Source organism: Hyla sarda, chromosome 1 (genome assembly GCF_029499605.1).
Source record: "Hyla sarda isolate aHylSar1 chromosome 1, aHylSar1.hap1, whole genome shotgun sequence".
NCBI classification, from domain to species: domain Eukaryota; kingdom Metazoa; phylum Chordata; class Amphibia; order Anura; family Hylidae; genus Hyla; species Hyla sarda.
Window position 1 is genome coordinate 618,796,184 of NC_079189.1, and position 23,683 is coordinate 618,819,866.

At 42.5% G+C, this 23,683-nt stretch overlaps 1 protein-coding gene across 1 annotated transcript in view; it reads right to left on the reverse strand.

Annotated features, from left to right (window-relative positions):
- The window catches only part of CNTFR (ciliary neurotrophic factor receptor), a gene marked incomplete in the record, with an annotated part of 524,182 nt that overhangs the window by 448,583 nt on the left and 51,916 nt on the right, over positions 1 to 23,683 (reverse strand). The window contains 1 exon segment of the mRNA XM_056551475.1: positions 15,163 to 15,216.

A 23,683-nucleotide genomic window follows, 5' to 3' on the forward strand; every position in this document is an offset into this window, starting at 1 on the left:
GGACACGGCACGGCTCTGACATCACACAGAGAACACGGCACGGCTCTGACATCACACAGAGAACACGGCACGGCTCTGACATCACACAGAGGACACAATATGGCTCTGACATCACACAGAGGACACAGCACGGCTCTGACATCACACAGAGGACACGGCACGGCTCTGACATCACACAGAGGACACGGCACGGCTCTGACATCACACAGAGGACACGGCACGGCTCTGACATCACACAGAGGACACAATATGGCTCTGACATCACACTGAGGACACGGCACGGCTCTGACATCACACAGAGAACACGGCAGGGCTCTGACATCACACAGAGGACACAATATGGCTCTGACATCACACAGAGGACAGTGCATGGGTCTGACATCACGGCTCTGATATCACACAGAGGACACGGCACGGCTCTGACATCACACAGAGGACACGGCACGGCTCTGACATCACACAGAGGACACGGCACGGCTCTGACATCACACAGAGGACACGGCACGGCTCTGACATCACACTGAGGACACAGCACAGCTCTGACATCACACAGAGGACACGGCACGGCTCTGACATCACACTGAGGACACGGCACGGCTCTGACATCACACTGAGGACACGGCACGGCTCTGACATCACACAGAGGACATGGCACTGCTCTGACATCACACTGAGGACAAGGCACGGCTTTGACATCACACAGAGGACACAATATGGCTCTGAGATCACACAGAGGACACGGAACAGCTCTGAGATCACACAGAGGACACAATATGGCTCTGAGATCACACAGAGGACACAATATGGCTCTGACATCACACAGAGGACAGGGCACGGCTCTGACATCACACTGAGGACACGGAACGGCTCTGAGATCACACAGAACACGGCACGGCTCTGACATCACACAGAGGACACAGCACGGCTCTGACATCACACAGAGGACACTGCACGACTCTGACATCACACTGAGGACACAATATGGCTCTGACATCACACAGAGGACAGGGCACGGCTCTGACATCACACTGAGGACACGGAACGGCTCTGAGATCACACAGAGGACACAATATGGCTCTGAGATCACACAGAGGACATGGCATGGCTCTGAGATCACACAGAGGACACGGCACGGTTCTGACATCACACAGAGGACACGGCACGGCTATGACATCACACAGAGGACACGGCACGGCTATGACATCACACTGAGAACACGGCACGGCTCTGACATCACAAAGAGGACACAATGTGGCTCTGACATCACACAGAGGACAGGGTACGGCTCTGACATCACACTGAGGACACGGAACGGCACTGAGATCACACAGAGGACACAATATGGCTCTGAGATCACACAGAGGACATGACACGGCTGAGATCACACAGAGGACACGGCACGGCTCTGACATCACACAGAGGACACGGCACGGCTTTGACATCGCACAGAGGACACGGCACGGCTCTGACATCACACAGAGAACACGGCACGGCTCTGACATCACACAGAGAACACGGCACGGCTCTGACATCACACAGAGGACACAATATGGCTCTGACATCACACAGAGGACACAGCACGGCTCTGACATCACGGCTCTGATATCACACAGAGGACATGGCACTGCTCTGACATCACACTGAGGAAACGGCACGGCTTTGACATCACACAGAGGACACAATATGGCTCTGAGATCACACAGAGGACACGGAACGGCTCTGAGATCACACAGAGGACACAATATGGCTCTGAGATCACACAGAGGACACGGCACAGCTCTGACATCACATTGAGGATACAGCACGGCTCTGATATCACACTGAGGACACAATATGGCTCTGAGATCACACAGAGGACACAATATGGCTCTGAGATCACACAGAGGACACGGAAGGGCTCTGACATCACACAGAGGACACAATATGGCTCTGAGATCACACAGAGGACACAATATGGCTCTGAGATCACACAGAGGACATGGCACGGCTCTGACATCACACTGAGGACACAGCCCGGCACGGCTCTGACATCACACAGAGGACAGAGCACGGCTCTGACATCACACTGAGGACACAGCACGGCTCTGACATCACACAGAACATGGCACGGCACGGCTCTGACATCACACAGAGGACACAGCACGGCTCTGACATCACACAGAGGACACTGCACGACTCTGACATCACACTGAGGACACAATATGGCTCTGACATCACACTGAGGACACGGCACGGCTCTGACATCACACTGAGGACACGGCAAGGCTCTGACATCACACTGAGGACACGGCACGGCTCTGACATCACACAGAGGACACAATATGGCTCTGACATCACACAGAGGACAGGGCACGGCTCTGACATCACACTGAGGACACGGAACGGCTCTGAGATCACACAGAGGACACAATATGGCTCTGAGATCACACAGAGGACAAGGCACGGTTCTGACATCACACTGAGGACGCGGCACGGCACGGCTATGACATCACACAGAGGACACGGCACGGCTATGACATCACACAGAGGACACGGCACGGCTCTGACATCACACAGAGGACACGGCACGGCTCTGACATCACACAGAGGACACAATGTGGCTCTGACATCACACAGAGGACAGGGTACGGCTCTGACATCACACTGAGGACACAGAACGGCACTGAGATCACACAGAGGACACAATATGGCTCTGAGATCACACAGAGGACATGACACGGCTGAGATCACACAGAGGACACGGCACGGCTTTGACATCGCACAGAGGACACGGCACGGCTCTGACATCACACAGAGAACACGGCACGGCTCTGACATCACACAGAGAACACGGCACGGCTCTGACATCACACAAAGGACACAATATGGCTCTGACATCACACAGAGAACACGGCACGGCTCTGACATCACACAGAGGACACAATATGGCTCTGACATCACACAGAGGACACAGCACGGCTCTGACATCACGGCTCTGATATCACACAGAGGACACGGCACGGCTCTGACATCACACTGAGGACACAGCACGGCTCTGACATCACACAGAGGACATGGCACTGCTCTGACATCACACTGAGGACACAATATGGCTCTGAGATCACACAGAGGACACGGAACGGCTCTGAGATCACACAGAGGACACAATATGGCTCTGAGATCACACAGAGGACACAATATGGCTCTGAGATCACACAGAGGACACGGCACAGTTCTGACATCACATTGAGGATACAGCACGGCTCTGATATCACACTGAGGACATAGCACGGCTCTGACATCACACAGAGGACACGGCATGGCTCTGTGTGATGTCAGAGCCATATTGTGTCCTCTGTGTGATGTAAGAGCCGTGCCGTGTCCTCTGTGTGATGTCAGAGCCGTGCCGTGTCCTCGGTGTGATGTTAGAGCCGTGCCGTGTCCTCAGTGTGATGTCAGAGCCATATGGTGTCCTCTGGGTGATGTCAGAGCCGTGCCGTGTCCTCAGTGTGATGTCAGAGCCATATGGTGTCCTCTGTGTGATGTCAGAGGACACGGAACGGCTCTGAGATCACATAGAGGACACAATATGGCTCTGAGGTCACCCAGAGGACACGGCACGGCTCTGACATCACACAGAGGACACAGCACGGCTCTGACATCACACAGAGGACACAATATGGCTCTGAGATCACACAGTGGACGCGGCACGGCTCTGACATCACACAGAGGACGCCGCGCGGCTCTGACATCACACAGAGGACACGGCACGGCTCTGACATCACACAGAGGACACTGCATGGCAATGATATCACACAGAGGACACGGCACGGCTGACATCACACAGAGAACATGGAACGGCTTTGACTTCACACAGAGGACACTGCATGGCAATGACATCACACAGAGAACATGGAACGGCTTTGACTTCACACAGAGGACACTGCATGGCAATGACATCACACAGAGAACATGGAACGGCTCTGACATCACACTGAGGACACTGCATGGCAATGACATCACACAGAGGACACTGCATGGCAATGACATCACACAGAGGACGCAGCATGGCTGATAATCACACAGAGAACATGGTACGGCTCTGACATCACACAGACAGCACAACTCTGACTCCTCCTAGTTATTAGGCATTGAAAGAGACAAGCAAAGTAAAGGAAAAATACCCCTTTAATTGGGACACCCACAAATCACAAGAATGAGTGTGCCTTGCAGTTCTTAGCATCGCTCTCCACACAGCGCATGGTTTATAAACAATTTATCTGTCACCCGCGGGGAGAGAATTGAGTTTGTATAAGGGTCTTAGATCGTAGTGCGAGACGCCTGAGACACGTACAAAATGGCTGTTTAATTATACAGTATCTCTGTCTGATCTATCACCGGAGGAGACGCGGCTCCGCTACACAAGAGCGAAGGAAAAGACTTAACTCTACACAGGACGAAGACCCAGAATTATCTCAGCCGGACATAATCTGCCACAGACGTCCTCATAGACTTCACCTAGGAAGGTCGTGGGGCTGGGCGTCTGGTTATATACAGCACAGTGTGTACAAGGCCAATATACAAATATGATCAAAGTCATCTCGTTATCATTAGAAGGCGGGGTCAGCAGTCATCTCATTATCATTAGAGGGCGGGGCCAGCAGTCGTCTCATTATCATTAGAAGGCAGGGTCAGCAGAGTCATCTCATTATCATTAGAGGGCGGGGTCAGCAGTCATCTCATTATCATTAGAGAGCGGGGTCAGCAGTCATCTCATCATCAGAGGACAAGATCAGCAGAGTCATCTCATTATCACTAGAGGGAGGAGTCAGCAGTCATTTCATTATTATTAGAGGGAGGAGTCAGCAGAGTCATCTCATTATCATTAGAGGGAGGAGTCAGCAGAGTCATCTCATTATCATTAAAGGGCGGGGTCAGCAGAGTCATCTCATTATCATTAGAGGGCGGGGTCAGCAGTCATCTCATTATCATTAGAGAGCGGGGTCAGCAGTCGTCTCATTATCATTAGAGAGCGGGGTCAGCAGTCATCTCATTATCATTAGAGGGCGGGATCAGCAGTCGTCTCATTATCATTAGAGGGCGGGATCAGCAGTCGTCTCATTATCATTAGAGGGCGAGATCAGCAGTCATCTCATCATCAGAGGACAAGATCAGCAGAGTCATCTCATTATCATTAGAGGGAGGAGTCAGCAGAGTCATCTCATTATCATTAGAGGGAGGAGTCAGCAGAGTCATCTCATTATCATTAAAGGGCGGGGTCAGCAGAGTCATCTCATTATCATTAGAGGGCGGGGTCAGCAGTCATCTCATTATCATTAGCGAGCGGGGTCAGCAGAGTCATCTCATTATCATTAGAGGGCGGGGTCAGCAGAGTCATCTCATTATCATTAGAGGGCGGGGTCAGCAGAGTCATCTCGTTAGCATTAAAGGGAGGGGTCAGCAGAGTCATCTCATTATCATTAGAGGAAGGGGTCAACAGTCATCTCGTTAGCATTAAAGGGAGGGGTCAGCAGAGTCATCTCATTATCATTAGAGGAAGGGGTCAACAGTCATCTCGTTAGCATTAAAGGGAGGGGTCAGCAGAGTCATCTCATTATCAGAGGGCAGGGTCAGTAGTCATCTCATTATCATTAGAGGGCAGGGTCAGCAGGGTCATCTCATTATCATTAGAGGGCAGGGTCAGCAGGGTCATCTCATTGTCATTAGAGGGCGGGGTCAGCAGAGTCATCTCATTATTATTAGAGGGCAGGGTCAGCACAGTCATATGATCATTAGAGGGCGGGGTCAGTAATCATCTCATTATCATTAGAGGGCGGGGTCAGTAATCATCTCATTATCATTAGAGGGCGGGGTCAGTAATCATCTCATTATCATTAGAGGGCGGGGTCAGCACAGTCATATGATCATTAGAGGGCGGGGTCAGTAGTCATTTAATTATCATTAGAGGGCAGGGTCAGTAATCATCTCATTATCATTAGAGGGCAGGGTCAGCACAGTCATATGATCATTAGAGGGCGGGGTCAGTAAATCATCTCATTATCATTAGAGGGCAGGGTCAGCACAGTCATATGATCATTAGAGGGCGGGGTCAGTAATCATCTCATTATTATTAGAGGGCGGGGTCAGCACAGTCATCTCATTATCATTAGAGGGCGGGGTCAGTAATCATCTCATTATCATTAGAGGGCAGGGTCAGCACAGTCATATGATCATTAGCGGGCGGGGTCAGTAATCATCTCATTATCATTAGAGGGCGGGGTCAGTAATCATCTCATTATCATTAGAGGGCGGGGTCAGCACAGTCATCTCATTATCATTAGAGGGCGGGGTCAGTAATCATCTCATTATCATTAGAGGGCGGGCTCAGCACAGTCATATGATCATTAGAGGGCGGGGTCAGTAATCATCTCATTATCATTAGAGGGCAGGGTCAGCACAGTCATATGATCATTAGAGGGCGGGGTCAGTAATCATCTCATTATCATTAGAGGGCGGGGTCAGCACAGTCATATGATCATTAGAGGGCGGGCTCATTCTTGGTACTGACTGCTATGGCGCGGCTGATGATCAGCATACTGACACTGTCGCCAACACAGTTAATCCTCACTTAGAGGATACTCTCGGAGCGCGGTGTCTCTCCTTTATGGGAACATTATAATTTCCGCCTCCACCTCCGACCTGGAATAACCCTCCGATCAGCACCGGCAGATTTAATAACAGGAAATAATCTTTCTGCGTATTGTGCAGATGTTATCGAATGGAGTAATTAGTCACCGACCGCGCCGGCACAATGGTCCCCGCAGCATCACTAGAGAGTGCGCAATGTGCCTTACGTAAACCAGTGTTATATGGGATTGAGACAGACGCAGAGGGTTCACTTACATTACTGCGCAGATAATCCGCTTACTTCTTATTGTATAACAATGTCGCACCTTCCAGCCGCAACTCAAAGAGAAATAGAAGAATAAGAAGGAAAAAGACGAGAACATGAACAGAGGCTGCATTGTGTGTAAGAATCCGGATAATCAATAGATAGATAGATATGAGATAGATAGATATGAGATGGATAGATAGATATGAGATAGATAGATATGAGATAGATAGATATGAGATAGATAGATAGATATGAGATAGATAGATAGATATGAGATAGATAGATATGAGATGGATAGATAGATAGATATGAGATGGATAGATAGATATGAGATAGATAGATATGAGATAGATAGATATGAGATAGATAGATAGATATGAGATAGATAGATAGATATGAGATAGATATGAGATAGATAGATATGAGATAGATAGATAGATAGATAGATATGAGATAGATAGATAGATATGAGATAGATAGATAGATATGAGATAGATAGACAGACATTAATGTTGCTGTGAATTATTACAATATTATATTAAAGGAGAACTCCGGATTGTACATATTATCCCCTAACCTAAGGATAGGGGATAAGTGTTAGATCGCGGGAGGTCCGACCACTAGGGCCCCCCGCATGATACAAGTGTTTTCGACCACAGCACAAAGCTGCGGCCAACACGCCCCCTCCATGCAGTTCTACATCAGAGCCAGAGATTGCCAAAAGCAGCGTTCCGACTTCCGGCGGTGGTCGAAAATGCCCATTCCATGCAGGGATCCCGTGCTCCGTTCGGGATATCGCGGGGGGGGGGGGGGTTCAGTGGGCGGACCCCCCGCGATCTAACACTTACCCCTAACCTTAGGATAGGGGATAATTTGTACATCCTGGAGGTATCCTTTAAGTGCAGGAAAGTTCCATGATTTTGCTTCTCTCACTTTCTAGCACTTTCTTTATGGTTGTGAGGTTTTGGGGTATCACACCTATTGTATTCCGTGTTTGATGTTGGGTGGAGTTGTCCGTCTGGGAGCCGTGACCCTCTCCTCCGTCGTCTCATCTCCTGTGACTTGCCAGACGTTTAGCATAATATTTCATTCCTCGGAGCGGAATCTCTAATGTGTCATTCATAGAAGCCGCGGCGGAGGTTTAGGGTTTTCATTTAAGCTCCATTTAGTTCCTTTATTAAATCTTTGTAGCGACCGAATTTCATATTTAAATACTTGTTAAAGTCTTTGCCTAAAATTAAACTCATCCATAATGGCCATTGTCTGCCGTGTCTGCGCTCCGGGCTTTAATACCATGAAAATTAAATGCGTCTGTAGAATATCAGCGCGATCCGCGATCTATTGGAAATGACGCGGCTATCTCCGTATCAATTACTTGCGAGCCGACAGACATGTCAGGGATGGGGGGGGGGGCTCCTTTATATTATTTAATTTTTTTTTTTTCCACATATTTTGTTAGTACTTGAAAATAAATTTTTGGGCCCCGATACAAATAAGGGCACAACTTCTATAATAATAATAAAAGATTAAAAATACATTTTACCAGAATATTCTTCATTTGACAAACCTTGGAGCCTACGTTGGTGATGGTGCAGATGACAATGGCCCTGATTTTCTAAGAGTGTTGTGTAGTTTTCTCTGTGGGTTTTAATTCTCTACAAGTATTTTCCCACGGTATTTACTAATATTTCCCTACATTTTGCTTTTTTGGCTTTCCAGAGCTCAAATCCACCACATTTTCTGTGCTATCCTCAGTAAATATGTTGGGATTTTTGAAAATGTTGGGGACACTCCCCCTTTTCGGCATCCACACCCCCTTTTCCCAGCAGCCACAACCCCTTTTCCTTCGGGTTTTCTCAGTGAAATGGAGAGTTGGTTGGGTTTTTACATTTTTTGTTGCAAATTCTGGCGCACAACCCTACAAAACCGGCCAGGATTACAATAGAGCCATTGACTTGTATCCCCAGACCCAGCATCTCAGATAATTCTAAAGATGTAAGACTTCAAGCCAACCAAAATCTTCATGTTATGTAAATCCATCTAACATTAATCACTGATGCGTTTCGAACAATACCAAGTGTTGTCCTGCCCTCCTGAATTGTCTACATTAATCCTCCCTTGACCACCCTCAGTTCAGGGGGGATAACAATACGTCTATATTGAAGGTTTCAAAAACATCTGAAGCTTCTTAAAAACATATTGACTAAAAGATGCCACGTAGTTTAGTGAAGAGCAGCACCAATTCTTTGGGTATAGAGGCTTTATCATCAAGATGTCAAACATTATTAGCATTATTATGGGAAATAAAGACCGGTAGGAGTTTCTCGAGAACGTCTGGTCTGGCTTTGCTCTTCTTAATGTGGTCTTCAAAGTTCTTGAGTTATTGTCTCCTTAAGTCTTAATGGTTGGAATAAATCCACTTTAAAAGTCTCAAAAACATCAGAATAACTAAGTTTTCAAAAACATTGTCAGTCAAAAAAGCCATTTAGTTGACTGACCTGGCTCTAAAGAAGCCCACCCTACACTTCACTAACTACATTACGGTAAACCATAACTATGAACTACGTTATGAGAAATCAAGTCTGATATAAGTTTCTCAAAGTTTTATTGTCAGGATGTCAAACATTATCACCATTATTATGGGAAATAAAGTCCATTATGAGTTTCTAAAGAACAACTGGTCTTTCGTTGGGTCTCCTTAATGTGGTCTTCATAGTTCTTGTGTGATTGTCTCCTTAAGTCCTAAAGGTTGAAATACGTATATACTTAAAGTTTCAAAAACATCAGAATACTTTTCAAAAACATTTGTTGACCAGAGAAGATGGGCTTCTTTTTTGAAACCTTGTCAAGTTCCCAGAGAAGACAACAGACCTGGTTTTCTGAGTGTGAATGTTTTATTGTCAAGATGTCAAAAATTATTATCTAACCCTAATAATAGTTTTTGACATCTTGACAATAAAACCTCTTTACCTAGAGAACTGGAGCTGTTGTCTTCTTGACCAGGTTCCTAAGAAGCCCACTCTACACCTCACTAAACTACATTATGGGAAATCTTAACTATAACAATAAACTACATTATAAGAAATCAAGTCCGGTGTTAGTTTCTCCAGAACATCTGGTCTTGCGTTGGGTCTCCTCAATGTGGTCTTTACAATTCTTGTGTGAAGTCCTTATGGAAATATGTCCATATGGGAAATAAGTCCTTTTGCGAATATGTCCACGTCTCAAAAACATCAGAATAATGATACCTTTCAAAAACATTGGAAGACAACAGCATCGGTTCTCTGGGTATAAAAGTTTTATCGTCAAGATGTCAAAAACTATTAGCTAATGCTAATAGTTTTTGCCATCTTGATGATGAAACCCTCTATGCCCAGAGAACCGGAGCTGTTGTCTACTTGGGAGTCTTGTCCAGGTTCTAAAGAAGCCCACCCTACACCTCACTAAATTAAATAATGGGAAATCATAACTTTAAGTATAAATTTTATTATGAGAAATCAAGTCCAGTAAAAGTTTTTCGAGAACGCCTGGTCTTGTGTTGGGTTTCCACAATGTGGTCTTCATAGTTCTTATGTGATTGTCTACTTATGTCCTAATGGTTTGCATACTTCCATATTGAAGGTTAAAAAACATCATCATTTTTTGAAACATTGCTGATCAGAGAGGTGAAGTGGTTTACTGAAGTGTATGGTGGGATTCTTTAGAATGTGGTCAAGGTCTCTGAAAAGACAATAGCATCGGTTCTCTGGGTATAGAAGTTTTATTGTCAAGATGTGAAAACACTATTACTATTATTATGGGAAATTAAGTCTGGTATTAGTTTCTAAATAATGCTTGGTCTTGTGTTGGGTCTCCTCAATGTCTTCAGAGTTCTTGTGTTTTCACTGTCTTCTTTCATTGTCCTAATGGTTGGAATAAGTCTATGCTAAAAGTTTTAAAAACATCAAAATAACTGAGATTTTTTTAAAACATTGTTGACCAGAGATGATGGGTTTTTGACCACGGTTGGAACCTGGTAAAGGTCGCAGAAAAGGGTGTTTAATTTTTATCGTCAAGATGTCAAAAACTATTCGCTAAAGCGAATAGTTTCTGACATCTTGATAATAAAACCTCTATATCCAGAGAACCGGTGCTTTTGTCTTCTTGGGGGTCTTGACCAGGTTTTTAAAGAAACCTAACTTACACTTTGCTAAACTACATAATGGGAAATCATAACTCTAAATTTTACTATAAACTACATTTACATTTACACAAGAAATCAAGTCAGGTTACTTAAGAAAGTCTGTCTTGCGTTGGTCTCCTCAATGTAGCCTTTACAGTTCTTGTGTCATTGTCTCCTTAAGTCCTCATGTTTGAAATAAGTATATACTAAAAGTCTCAAAAACATCAGAATAACTAATACTTTTTAAATACAATACTGTTGACCAGAGCAGCGATGTTTTCTGAAGTGTAGAGTGGGTTTTTCTAGAAATTGGTCAAGGTCCCACATAAGACAACAGCCCCTGTTCTCTGGATATGGAAGTTTTATCATCAAGATGTCAGAAGCCATTAATTAACGCTAATAGTTTTTGACATCTTGATGATTTAACCTTTATAACCAGAGAACCCATGCTGTTATCTTCTTGGGGGGCCTAGACCAGGTTCCATGAAGCCCATTCTACACTAAACTACATTTCGGGAAATCATAACTATAAGTATAGACTATATTATGAGAAATCAAATTCTGCATAAGTTTCTTGAGAATGTCTGGACTTTTGTTGGGTCTCTTCAATGTTGCCTCATTGGAATTCATCCATATTGATGGTTTCAAAAACATCAGAATAACTGATACAATTTAACTATAAACACTGTTAACCAGAAAAATTATGTTTTTTACTGAAGTGTAGGGTGGGTTCCTTTAGAACCTGGCCAAAGTCCCAGAGAAGACAACAGCACCGGTTCTCTGGGTATAGAAGTTTTATCATCAGGATGTCAAAAACTGTTAGCATTATTATGGGAAATCAATAGGAATTTCTCAAGAACATCTGGTCTTGTGTTGGGTCTCCTTAATGTGTCTTTACAGTTCTTGTGTGATTGTCTCCTTAAATCCTCAATGTCTGACTCTTTTCTCCTTCTTTTCAACATTAACTGGCTTTGAAGATTAATCTTCTCCAGTATAGAACAAAAATGATGACGTTTTTTGTTGATAAAAATATCAAAATACTTTTATTGCTTTGTACATTTTACATTAGATATGTAGAAAAAGGACAAAAGTTTAAAATATTCCATCAAAAAGCTAAATAACAATGAAATGATTCCAAAGGTCGTCATAAATCAAGCACTTCCTCCTCCGACACCACAGAGAGGCCTAACCATACGAGACCCAGTGAAAAGTGAAGCCTTTCTTTATAGAAAGACAAAACCCTGTATATATCTATTAAATGGTTAACACGATGCCATACGCTCTGCATTTATAATGTCTCTCCCTCTCTTTCTCTCTCGCTGTTCTCATGTTTTTTGATTTGCAACACAATATGTAAAAAATTTATCAATGTCATAGCGCCCTGTGATCTCTGAGTGGAAAGAACTGGGCTAGGTTCACACATCCTGTACAAGTTAGCTAAATAAAAACAAACCAGATTGCAAGCAATCTCCATGGAATTAGTCGGAACCTGGCAATGTTTTTTAATTAGCCCGTTCCTACGAGTAGGAGTCAACTTAGGACAAGTTATTTTTTGTTCAATACACAGTTTGAACCAACTAGCGTATTTGGCTTCCTCTTCGAAAAAACTCTAAATTATAACCTGGAAAAAAATGTGCCAGGGATCGGGAGTTCCAAGTAGTGCCTTCAAGACTTTCCAACGCGGCCTATGAGAGGTTGAAGAAGTGGCGGTTCTCATAAAGCTGCTTAATGGTATGGCGATAAAACTACAACCAGATGGTAAATGAAAGCCATTTGCGCGCAGAACTCTGCATCCCGAGATCCTCAATGGAGGCCCGCGTTGTATCATTGGACCTCCGTGCCACTCCAACGTCATCCGCGTCATTTGGCCGCCACAATCAAAAGGATGGAAAAAAGCCCAATTGGAAACAATTTCCCGTTCGTCCTTGCTCAACCCTCCCTGTGTTTTTCCTTCCCCCTCATCACAAATTTTTGGCTTTAGCTTCCAAGCTCTCGATCTCTTTTGATCTTTGCACCCCTCGCTAGTTCCTGGCACGCGCCTTGCCCAAAGCTCCCATAAAAACGCGAGCGCTTTCATTGTTTTTGTCATGCGAAATGGCTCCAAATTCAACTGGTCTTGCTTCCACATTTTTCCTTATTTTAACTAACACGCCACCGTTTTTCAATCTATTTTGAGTACGCTGGAGTCTGTCTGGGATTTCTTTTTCCAAAAGACACACACTGCTCTCATCAACGCCCTCCCACCGCTGCGACGCTTGTTCACAGTCCAACCTACTCCCCCCTCTGAGCATATTTCCATGGCGCAACCGGGAAACCAGGATAAAGAGAAACATCTATATTAAAAAAAAGGAGATAGTATCTCTGGAGTCTTTTATCTTAAATAGGTACGTTGGGGGAACGAGTTCACGTCTACGGCTACCTGAGAGTTTATTCAAAGCTAATTGCTGAGAGCTCCACTGTGAGACCTCATAAAAACAAAAAAGCGTGTCCGCAGCGAGACCGGGGAGAGCAATCACAACATAGTTTGGGTTCTGTTCAAGGCTTTAAACTGAAAACTGGTGGCAATGGATGAGAGGAAAGGAGGAGGAGAATGAGAGGTTTCCTGAATCTGAAGAACTAATATTTTTCACCCTCACGTTAGGACACCAACTCATTGTAGACGCTTAACCCCTCTAATACTCAACTTACTAACACTAGTTTAGAGAATTGTAGGACATTCCCTAACTATAGAACTTTAAAACCAAATATCTTTGGATTCCTGTAAATTAAATCTCACACCAAGACTGTAAAAAATAACAAACTTTCTGTAGAATGGAACTTCAATGGAATTAAATATTACACCAAACATAAAAAAAAAAAAAAAAAACTTTTTCTAAAATGAAACTTGACTTATCTTGATAATCTTAAATAAAGATGATGATCCGTCATAGAAAACATGACATAATAGCATTCAATGTACTACAATGTGTTCTTAGACAAGACCTTTAAAGCTAGTCAGGTCTTTTTGGCAACAAAAAAATGGCCTCCAATGGGTCTTCTTCAGGAAATCTCAAATATTATATTTCAATGAATGGTTTCCTAAAAACCAACAATTTGAACTCATACTGCCTTATGTTTTCTAAACTTCTAAAGTTATGTTTTCCATAGTTTCTTTACATTCTAACAAGTGTGTAGTAGCTGACTAACAATGTGTAGTAGTTGACGCCAAAGTCATTGAAAGGTCAGATTACCCAGAAGACAAGAAAATTATCACAAGAAGGTCCAGAGAAAAAGCTTAGAATGACTGGATTCTGTTTTGTTTGAGTTTTGCAATGGCCATATATGTGTCAAAGTCAGGGACATTGTGTTACAACCGCAAAGCTACAGGTGGCCTTCAAGAGTTGATGCTCCAATAGAGTCTTCATGATGTCTCTTGGGGAAAAACTTTATGTCCTAAGTGTAACTGAATATTGTAAGCAAGGACCAGGCAAATGCTGCTGTTCTCTCACCACCAGCCCGAGGTGGTCCCTTGGAGAACAAGGAAGGCATGTTAATGAGGGAGTGTGGGGGGAAGCTTACACAGCTGTTCATTCTACTGTACAGATTCCAAGATCAATGGGGAGAGTTCATTGCCAGGCTTGTAAATATAACACCTTTCAGGAGCATTTGGGGAAAAAAAAAAAAAAGAAAACCTAATCTCCTATGTTCCCTACTCAACCATCCCAGAGAACTAGGCTTTTCCCACCTTCGATTCTCTCCATAAATTCTAATTTACAAGAGTTCATTTAATATAATTTAGTTTTCTTGGCGCTGTAAAAATGACCAGGTTTTAGAGGCCGGGAAAGTTGAGGTTTATTTTCCCCCATTCGCAGTTATAATCTTTCCACAACTTGTGCATGAAACAAACAATTACTGTTCAGTTTGTGAAGGTGGAAGGGATGGTGGAGAACATATAACTTAAGACCAAAAAAACTGGTTGGCGGAACACGACTACAAGCCATGAATGTACCTGCCAGAGATGTCCTCCAGAACCCAGCGGGAGAACCAGGGTGAAAAAGTCTCCGGAGCCAAGAAATACTCAGCACGCCACATAAATACGCAATTATGAACAAAAACACCTAAAACACTAGGAAAAGTGGAAACTCACCCACGCAGTGTCCTGTCAGAGTCTCTCAACCGGTGGTTGGATTATTTCTCTGTTCTACAAAGCAAAGAGACAAAAATAAAATCTTAGGTTCGGGCTGAAATATAATCAAATAATCAAAAAACATTCAAACCCCAAAATACACAACAAAATCTTATAACAAATCAACTAATTAACAGAACATTTAATGCTCCTATTTCTAAAAGTTTCCATAAATAATTGATGCTAGGAATAAATTCTAAGTGAATGGGTTGCTGTTACGTATTGTGTTAAAGTAACATTTATAGAAATAGATGAAATTTGCTTCTTTGGGAGCATAAATGGGATTTTAATGTCAAACAGTAAATTGTAATAATTTAAAAAATATATCATATCCGTAATAATTCAAAAAATTTTAATTTTTAATTCCAAATTGCTGCAAAATTATAGTTGATCGAGACAATTTTGTAAAAAATGAAATTGGGAAAAAAAATGAAATTTAAAAATCAAAATGTTAGAATTCAAATTCCAAATGTACCAAAAAGTTAATGTATTAAAATCCTATCATCAGGCTATATAAAGGATCTAAAGTGTCTACACGAGCAGAATAGAGGCCCCCTGTGGATTTAGTTAATAGTTTTTGCAAAAAATAAAAAAAATTGCTTTACCCTATATAATTAAAAAAATCTAAAGAAAATTCAAAAGAAGAACATTATTGGATTTTACCGGTGTCTTTTTAGTTCTTTACCCTTGACGTGACATAGATAATTTTCTAAAATGACGTGAAGGAAAGATTGAAAGATGAGACATGTGCAGAGATTTGATGGCAGATAAGTTATTTTCTTCAGGCAAGGGGAAAAAAAATTCCTTGTCCGCTGCCACACCCATGTAACATCGCTAAATGCTGTAATTTACATGGAATCTCCGACTAGGATGATTCATGTACCAATTAATTTTACTAATCTCCATTGGGGACAATTCTTAATATTTTGCATTGGAGATGTTGGGCAATTAAGGATTCAAGCTGGAGAACTTATAACTTATAGGGGGGGTGCAGAGGTTATGGTCACTCCTGAGACCTAAAAAGGGCAAAAGGTCACACAGGAGGAGATCTATAGTAAAAGTTACTTATTGCTGGTGCAAGTCCTTTTTTTGGGGGGGTGGGTGTCATAAACTATGCAACTCAAGTCTTTTCTTCTACACTTTACAACAAAACTTTAGAAAAATTTGGGCTTGGGCCGGTACAAAATTATAAAAAGTTTTTTCCTTTAATGAGATATTAGTACATAAAGTAAAACACATCATAGCAACATCACAGGACGCACATAAACGATGCAAAAGAAACACACCACCCTAAACGTGTTTCGAGTAATATAAATATTCTTACTCACGAAATGAAAATGGTTTAGGTTAAGGTTTGGACCAGCACATAAGCATAAAAGCTTTTCTTTATTTAATATTAGTTCAAAAAGTAAAAAAAAAAATTTTTTAAACAAAGCATCTTCGCAAAACACAAATAAACTACACAAGGGAAACAGAACCACCCTAAACGTGTTTCGAGTAATATATATTCTTACTCAAAAAATGAAAAAGGGTTAGGTTGAGGTTTGGGCCAGCACATAAGCGTAAAAGTTTTTCTTTATTTAAATTAGTTCAAAAAGTTAAAAAGTTAAATTAAAAGGAAATCAAAGCAACTTCGCAAAACTCACATAAACGACTCAAGGGAAACACACCACCTAAATGGGTTTCGAATCAAAGATTCGCACATGAAAATTTTAAATAAAAAAAATAAATAAAAATGTTTAAATATGAAATATTTTGTGTAATGTTTGGCAAACATTAAATGTCACATTTTTAATTACATACTTTTTATTTTAATATTTCAAATTAAAATTCCTACATTTATAAACAATTTTTTTAACATTATTTTAAATAATACAAAAAAATTATAATATAAAAAATAAACATAAGTGTAAAAAAAAATCACTAGTGCCTGGTCGTTTTTTTTTATTTATAGATAATAGAAGGTTCTGCCAAGTCCTATCTGGCACCAAATGTAACAGGACCCTGACCGATGCTAAGTATCATTACACCAGTGACTGATATGGTGTTTATTAGTTTTGTGTTTGAAATTAAGATTAATTGTATCTGGTTCAATGTCAAGTTTAACACTTGTTACCAAATATAATCTCCATGTCTAACATGCCATATCTGATGCCAAATATAACAGAACCATGACTCACGCTCAGATCGCTATCGCCGCCATCTGATATCAACTGCGCTTAAGCTTTGATTGAGATCGGGAAAAATTGCATCTTGTCTAAACATTGTTAAATATCGTCTCACTCTAAAAATCAGATATAAAAAAGGTCAAATCTGACGCGAAGTATAAAAATGATGGAAGACGAATTGTGCCAACGACTTATATCAACTTTAACAGTGTTAACTGGATAATTGTATCCGGTCTGACGCCATCCGGTGCGATGCCACCTCTGGAACATCTATGGTCACATGTTCATGTCATAATGCAGGGACTAACACTCAGGACAACTTCAAAAACGACTAATATCAGGTTTAATAGTAAAGGATTAAGATGAATGTTCTCAATCTAATAGGCCCAAGTCAAATATTATCATAGCCGGCACCGAGCATAAGAGTTCAGTGGTCGATGCGGATATCAAGTTTATTATTGTTTGATATCAAGGATACATGGATTCTGCTTGATATGGATGGTGCAAGGTTCATGTCTGTCATGTCTTATTAAGTAAATCCATATGTGGTGCCAAGTATAACAAGTCGAGGCCAACACTACGTGAATCTGGAGAAGTGGGCCGGTACTGCTTAAAGTTCCACCACTTAAAGGAGATATCCAGTGGTGAAAAACTTAGGATAGGGGATAGGTTTTTTCACCACTGGACTACCCCTTTAACACCTGGGAGTCTGGAGATGAATCGGGATGAATAGCTGCAGTACTTGGGTTCAGCCAGTCGGTGCTCAGCGAAAAAAGCCGTAGAGAATAGCCAATGCTCGACTTGGAGAAAGAGATCACGACACTCGATATGCTGGTATAATGCTTCTTCTTTATTCACATATGGGGGTACACAGCCATCGGGAGTAAAGACGGGAGGACAGGCCAACGACCGTTTCGCCACACACCGCGGCTTCCACTGGACCTTTCAGGTCCAGTGGAAGCCGCGGTGTGCAGCAAAACAGTCGTTGGCCTGTTCTCCCGTCTCAACTCCCAATGTCTGTGTACCCCCGTATGTGAATAAGGAAGAAGCATTATACCAGCATATCCAGTGTTGTGATCTCTCTTCCTCCAAGTCGTGTACTACGTGAATTCTCAATATCCCATATGAAGTTTACTTACATTACTATAACCTATATCCAGTCTAGTGTCTCACTGGTACCAGTTATGAGACATCCATTTGGTAGCTCAGTGGTTAGTGGTGTTGCCTTGCAGTGCTGGAGTCCTGGGTTCAAGTTCCACCAAGTATAATATCGACAAGGAGTTTGTATGTTCTCTGTTTGTGTGGGGTCCTGGGTTCAAATCCCACCAAGGACAAAATCTTCACGGAGTTTGTATGTTTTTTCCCCCATGTTTGAGTGGGGGTTCTAGGTTCTCCCTGTGTTAGTGACGAGATCCTAGGTTTAAATCCAACCAAGAACAACATCTGGATGACATTTGTATGTTCTCCCACATTTGTGTAGGGACCTAGGTTCAAGTCCCACAAGGAAAATATCGGCAGGGGGTTGGAATGCCCCCCCCCCACGCCCAATGTTTGTGGGATCCTATGTGCTCCCTGTGTTAGTGATGAGGTCCTAGGTTCAAATCCAACAAGGACAACATCTACAAGGAGTTTGTATATTCGTCCTGTATTCGTGATGAGGTCCTAGGTTCAAATCCCACCAAGGACAATATCTGAAAAGAGTTTGTATGTTCTCCCACCGTTTCTGTTGGTTTTCTCCAGACACTCAATGAGGACAGTGACAAATCTGAGTAATGACAGCTCTGTACAACGCTTTGGAATATGTTGTATTATATTTTAATTTTATTATTATAAAATGTTGTATACATGTCGTTATCCCAGTGCCATGTCTAAAGTATAACATCCCCAATGTCTGATGCCATTTGTTGGTAGCATTAAAAGGGGTTTGCCACTAGCCAGCATGGAACTAAATGTTCTGAATGCTGTTTTAGCACTGTTGGGTAGGCCACGCCCCCTCAATGCAAATCTATGGGAGGGGGCGTCTCGCCCCCTCCCATAGACTTGCATTGAGGGGGCGTGGCCGACCCCCGCAGCATGAAAACAGGGTTTGGAACATTTAATTCCATGCTGGCTAGTGGAGTCCCTCTTTACAGCTGGGATAACACTTGATAATTTTTGTGAAAAATTGCCCCCAAAAATGCTCTGAATAGCACAAGAAAGGACGTTGTCCAGCACCGGGCACCTGGTTTATTGAGATCCAAAATTCATATAAAAACGCAATTCAATTGACAAGATTAAAGAATCACATGACTTAATGAAATGCGCAAATTTTTGGGGGGTGAAAAAAATAACACTACAAAAACGCAAGAGTGCAAAAGGAGGGGGCAGTTTTATGTGGCTTATTTTTTTCCAGTTGTGTGTAATTAAAAGGGGGTATTCCACTGCCCCAGCGTTCAGAACATTCTGGGTGCGGGCTGCGGGGGTCGTGAAGTCAAGGCCATGTCCCCTCGAGGGCGTGGTGTGAGGTCACGAGGAGCCGAGATGTCACTAACCCTGCAGCTCGCACCCAGCGTTTGGAACAAAAAAAAAATTCCGAATGCTGGGGCAGTGGAGTACCCCTTTAGGCCTAATATCATTCATACCAGGTGCCCGATAGCCGGCATTACACCTGATATATGACGCCAGGTATATCAGAATCCTCTTCTGCCAATAAGGGTGCGTTCACACGGAGTAAGTCAAGAGGAATTTACTCGAGTAGTTCCTCTTGAACTCTCCGCTCCAAATTAATGCTCTGCCCATTGACTTTAATGTTTTTTTCCACTGTCCTGTTCCCATTGCGGAAATTCTGCTAGCGGAATTCCGACACTGAACTCCTTTCCGCTTGAAGAAAGAACATGTTCCTTCTTCAAGCGGAATCCGCGAGCGGAATCCAATAGAAGTCAATGGTAAAAAAAAATTCTGCCCGACATTGTTTTCAAGCGGAATCCGAGCAAAATTTGAGCGGAATTCAGAAAAGTAGATTAAAGGGGTATTCCAGGCAAAACCTTTTTTTATATATATCAACTGGCTCCGGAAAGTTAAACAGATTTGTAAATTACTTCTATTAAAAAATCTTAATCCTTCCAATAGTTATTAGCTTCTGAAGTTTTCTAACTGCTCAATGACGATGATGAGCTGTGCATGATGGGAAAATATCCCCATGGGAACTGCACAGCTCCCGGGACGTGAGTCATCATTGAGCAGTTAGACAGAAAACAACAACTCAACTCCAGAAGCTAATAACTATTGGAAGGATTAAGATTTTTTAATAGAAGTAATTTACAAATCTGTTTAACTTTCCGGAGCCAGTTGATATATAAAAAAAAAAGTTTTGACCTGGAATACCCCTTTAACCCCTTAAGGACACAGGGTTTTTCAGTTTTTTGCATTTTCTTTTTTCCTCCTTACCTTTTAAAAATCATAACCCTTTAAATTTTGCACCTAAAAATCCATATTATGGCTTATTTTTTGCGCCACCAATTCTACTTTGCAGTGACATCAGTCATTTTACCCAAAAATCCACGGCGAAGCGGAAAAAAAAATCATTGTACGACAAAATAGAAGAAAAAACAAATTTTTTGAACTTTTGGGGGCTTCCGTTTCTACGCAGTGCATTTTTTGGTAAAAATTATACATTATCATTATTCTGTAGGTCCATACGGTTATAATGATCCCCTACTCATATAGGTTTGATTTTGTCGCACTTCTGGAAAAAATCATAACTACATGCAGGAAATTTATACGTTTAAAAAAATCTTCTGACCCCTATAACTTTTTATTTTTCCACGTACAGGGCGGTATGAGGACTCATTTTTTGCACCGTGTTCTGAAGTTTTTATCGGTACCCTTTTTGTTTTGATCGGACTTTTTGTTCACTTTTTAATCATTTTTTTAATGGTATAAAAGTGACCAAAAATACGCTTTTTTGGACTTTGGAATTTTTTTGCGCGTACGCCATTGACTGTGCGGTTTAATTAATTATATATTTTTATCGTTTGGACATTTACGCATGCGGCGATATCACATATGTTTATTTTATTTACACTGTTTTATTTTTTTTATGGGAAAACGGGGGTGATTCAAACTTTTAATAGGGAAGGGGTTAAATGACCTTTATTAACACTTTTTTTTAACTTTTTTTTTGCAGTGTTATAGGTCCCATAGGGACCTATAACACTGCACACACTGATCTCTTATACTGATCATTATTATCCCATAGGGACCTATAACACTGCACACACTGATCTCTTATACTGATCATTATTATCCCATAGGGACCTATAACACTGCACACACTGATCTCTTATACTGATCATTGTTATCCCATAGGGACCAATAACACTGCACACACTGATCTCTTATACTGATCATTATTATCCCATAGGAGACTATAACACTGCACACACTGATCTCTTATAGGTCCCTATGGGATAACAATGATCAGTATAACACTGCACACACTGATCTCTTATACTGATCATTATTATCCCATAGGGACCTATAACACTGCACACACTGATCTCTTATACTGACCATTATTATCCCATAGGAGACTATAACACTGCACACACTGATCTCTTCTACTGATCATTATTATCCCATAGGGACCAATAACACTGCACACACTGATCTCTTATACTGATCATTGTTATCCCATAGGAGGCTATAACACTGCACACACTGATCTCTTATACTGATCATTGTTATCCCATAGGAGACTATAACACTGCACACACTGATCTCTTATACTGATCATTATTATTCCATAGGAGACTATAACACTGCACACACTGATCTCTTATACTGATCATTGTTATCCCATAGGAGGCTATAACACTGCACACACTGATCTCTTATACTGATCATTGTTATCCCATAGGAGACTATAACACTGCACACACTGATCTCTTATACTGATCATTATTATCCCATAGGAGACTATAACACTGCACACACTGATCTCTTATACTGATCATTATTATCCCATAGGGACCTATAACACTGCACACACTGATCTCTTATACTGATCATTATTATCCCATAGGGACCTATAACACTGCACACACTGATCTCTTATACTGATCATTGTTATCCCATAGGGACCTATAACACTGCACACACTGATCTTTTACGCTGATCTCTGGCATGTATTAACACGCCTGTGATCAGTGTTATCAGCGCTTGACTTCTCCTGCCTGGATCTCAGGCACGGAGCAGTCATTCGTCGATTGGACACCGGGGAGGCAGGTAAGGTCCCTCCCGGTGTCCTGTAAGCTGTTCGGGACACCGCTATTTCACCGCGGCGGTCCCAAACAGCCCGACTGAGCAGCCGGGATAGTTTCACTTTCGCTTCAGACGCGGCGGTCAGCCTTGATCGCCGCATCTGAAGGGTTAATACAGGGCATCACCGCGATCGGTGATGTCCTGTATTAGACGCGGGTCCCGGCCATTGATAGCTGCCGGGACCGACCCGATATGACACGCAGTGACCCCGCGGCATATCGCGGGAGCCAGCGGAGGACGTAAATATATGTCCTTCGCCGTTAAGGGGTTAAATAGCCTCCTCCTTCATTCCTCTTCATTTCCGCATGGAAATTCCGCTTGAATTCCACTCAAATTCCGCTTGATGGAGAAGGCAACAATTTCCTGACCAAAATTATTCCTCGTGAATTCCTCAGTGTGAACGCACCCTAGATGGTAGAATAAAGTATCTTATAGTCATTGCTGAGAACGAGGGCGGAAATCTATAGATGAGACGTAGAATCAACGTAGAATATGCAGAAAAATATTTGGACGATTCCACTTGTTACTATGAGCCTGAGGACGCGGCCGCCACCGCGAGCCCGGGAGGCAGCGACGTCACCCACTACGACTGCAGCATATATATTGGCTTATTAGGAGAAATGCTGAGGGGGGGGGGGGGGCTGGGGGGACTTGTCAGATTATACACAGATATATCCAGACACTGGGGCATATGGCAGGAGACGTGAGCTTACATGTCATATCCAGGGATATAATGGCGCCATACCATGCAGAAATAAGAGGTTACTATATTCAGACTCTCAATACATTACATACAATAAGACAGCGGTCAGCGTCACGTCCGAGAGCTGTGAGCATCAGCTAAAAATATCCCCGGTTGTTTGACTGTGTTCAGATGAAGCAGAGCGGGGTGGTCACCAATGCAAATAGGCACAATTTATATATATATATATATATATATATACATACACACACACACACACACACACACACCCCGTATATACTCGAGTATAAGCCGAGTTTTTCAGCACGAT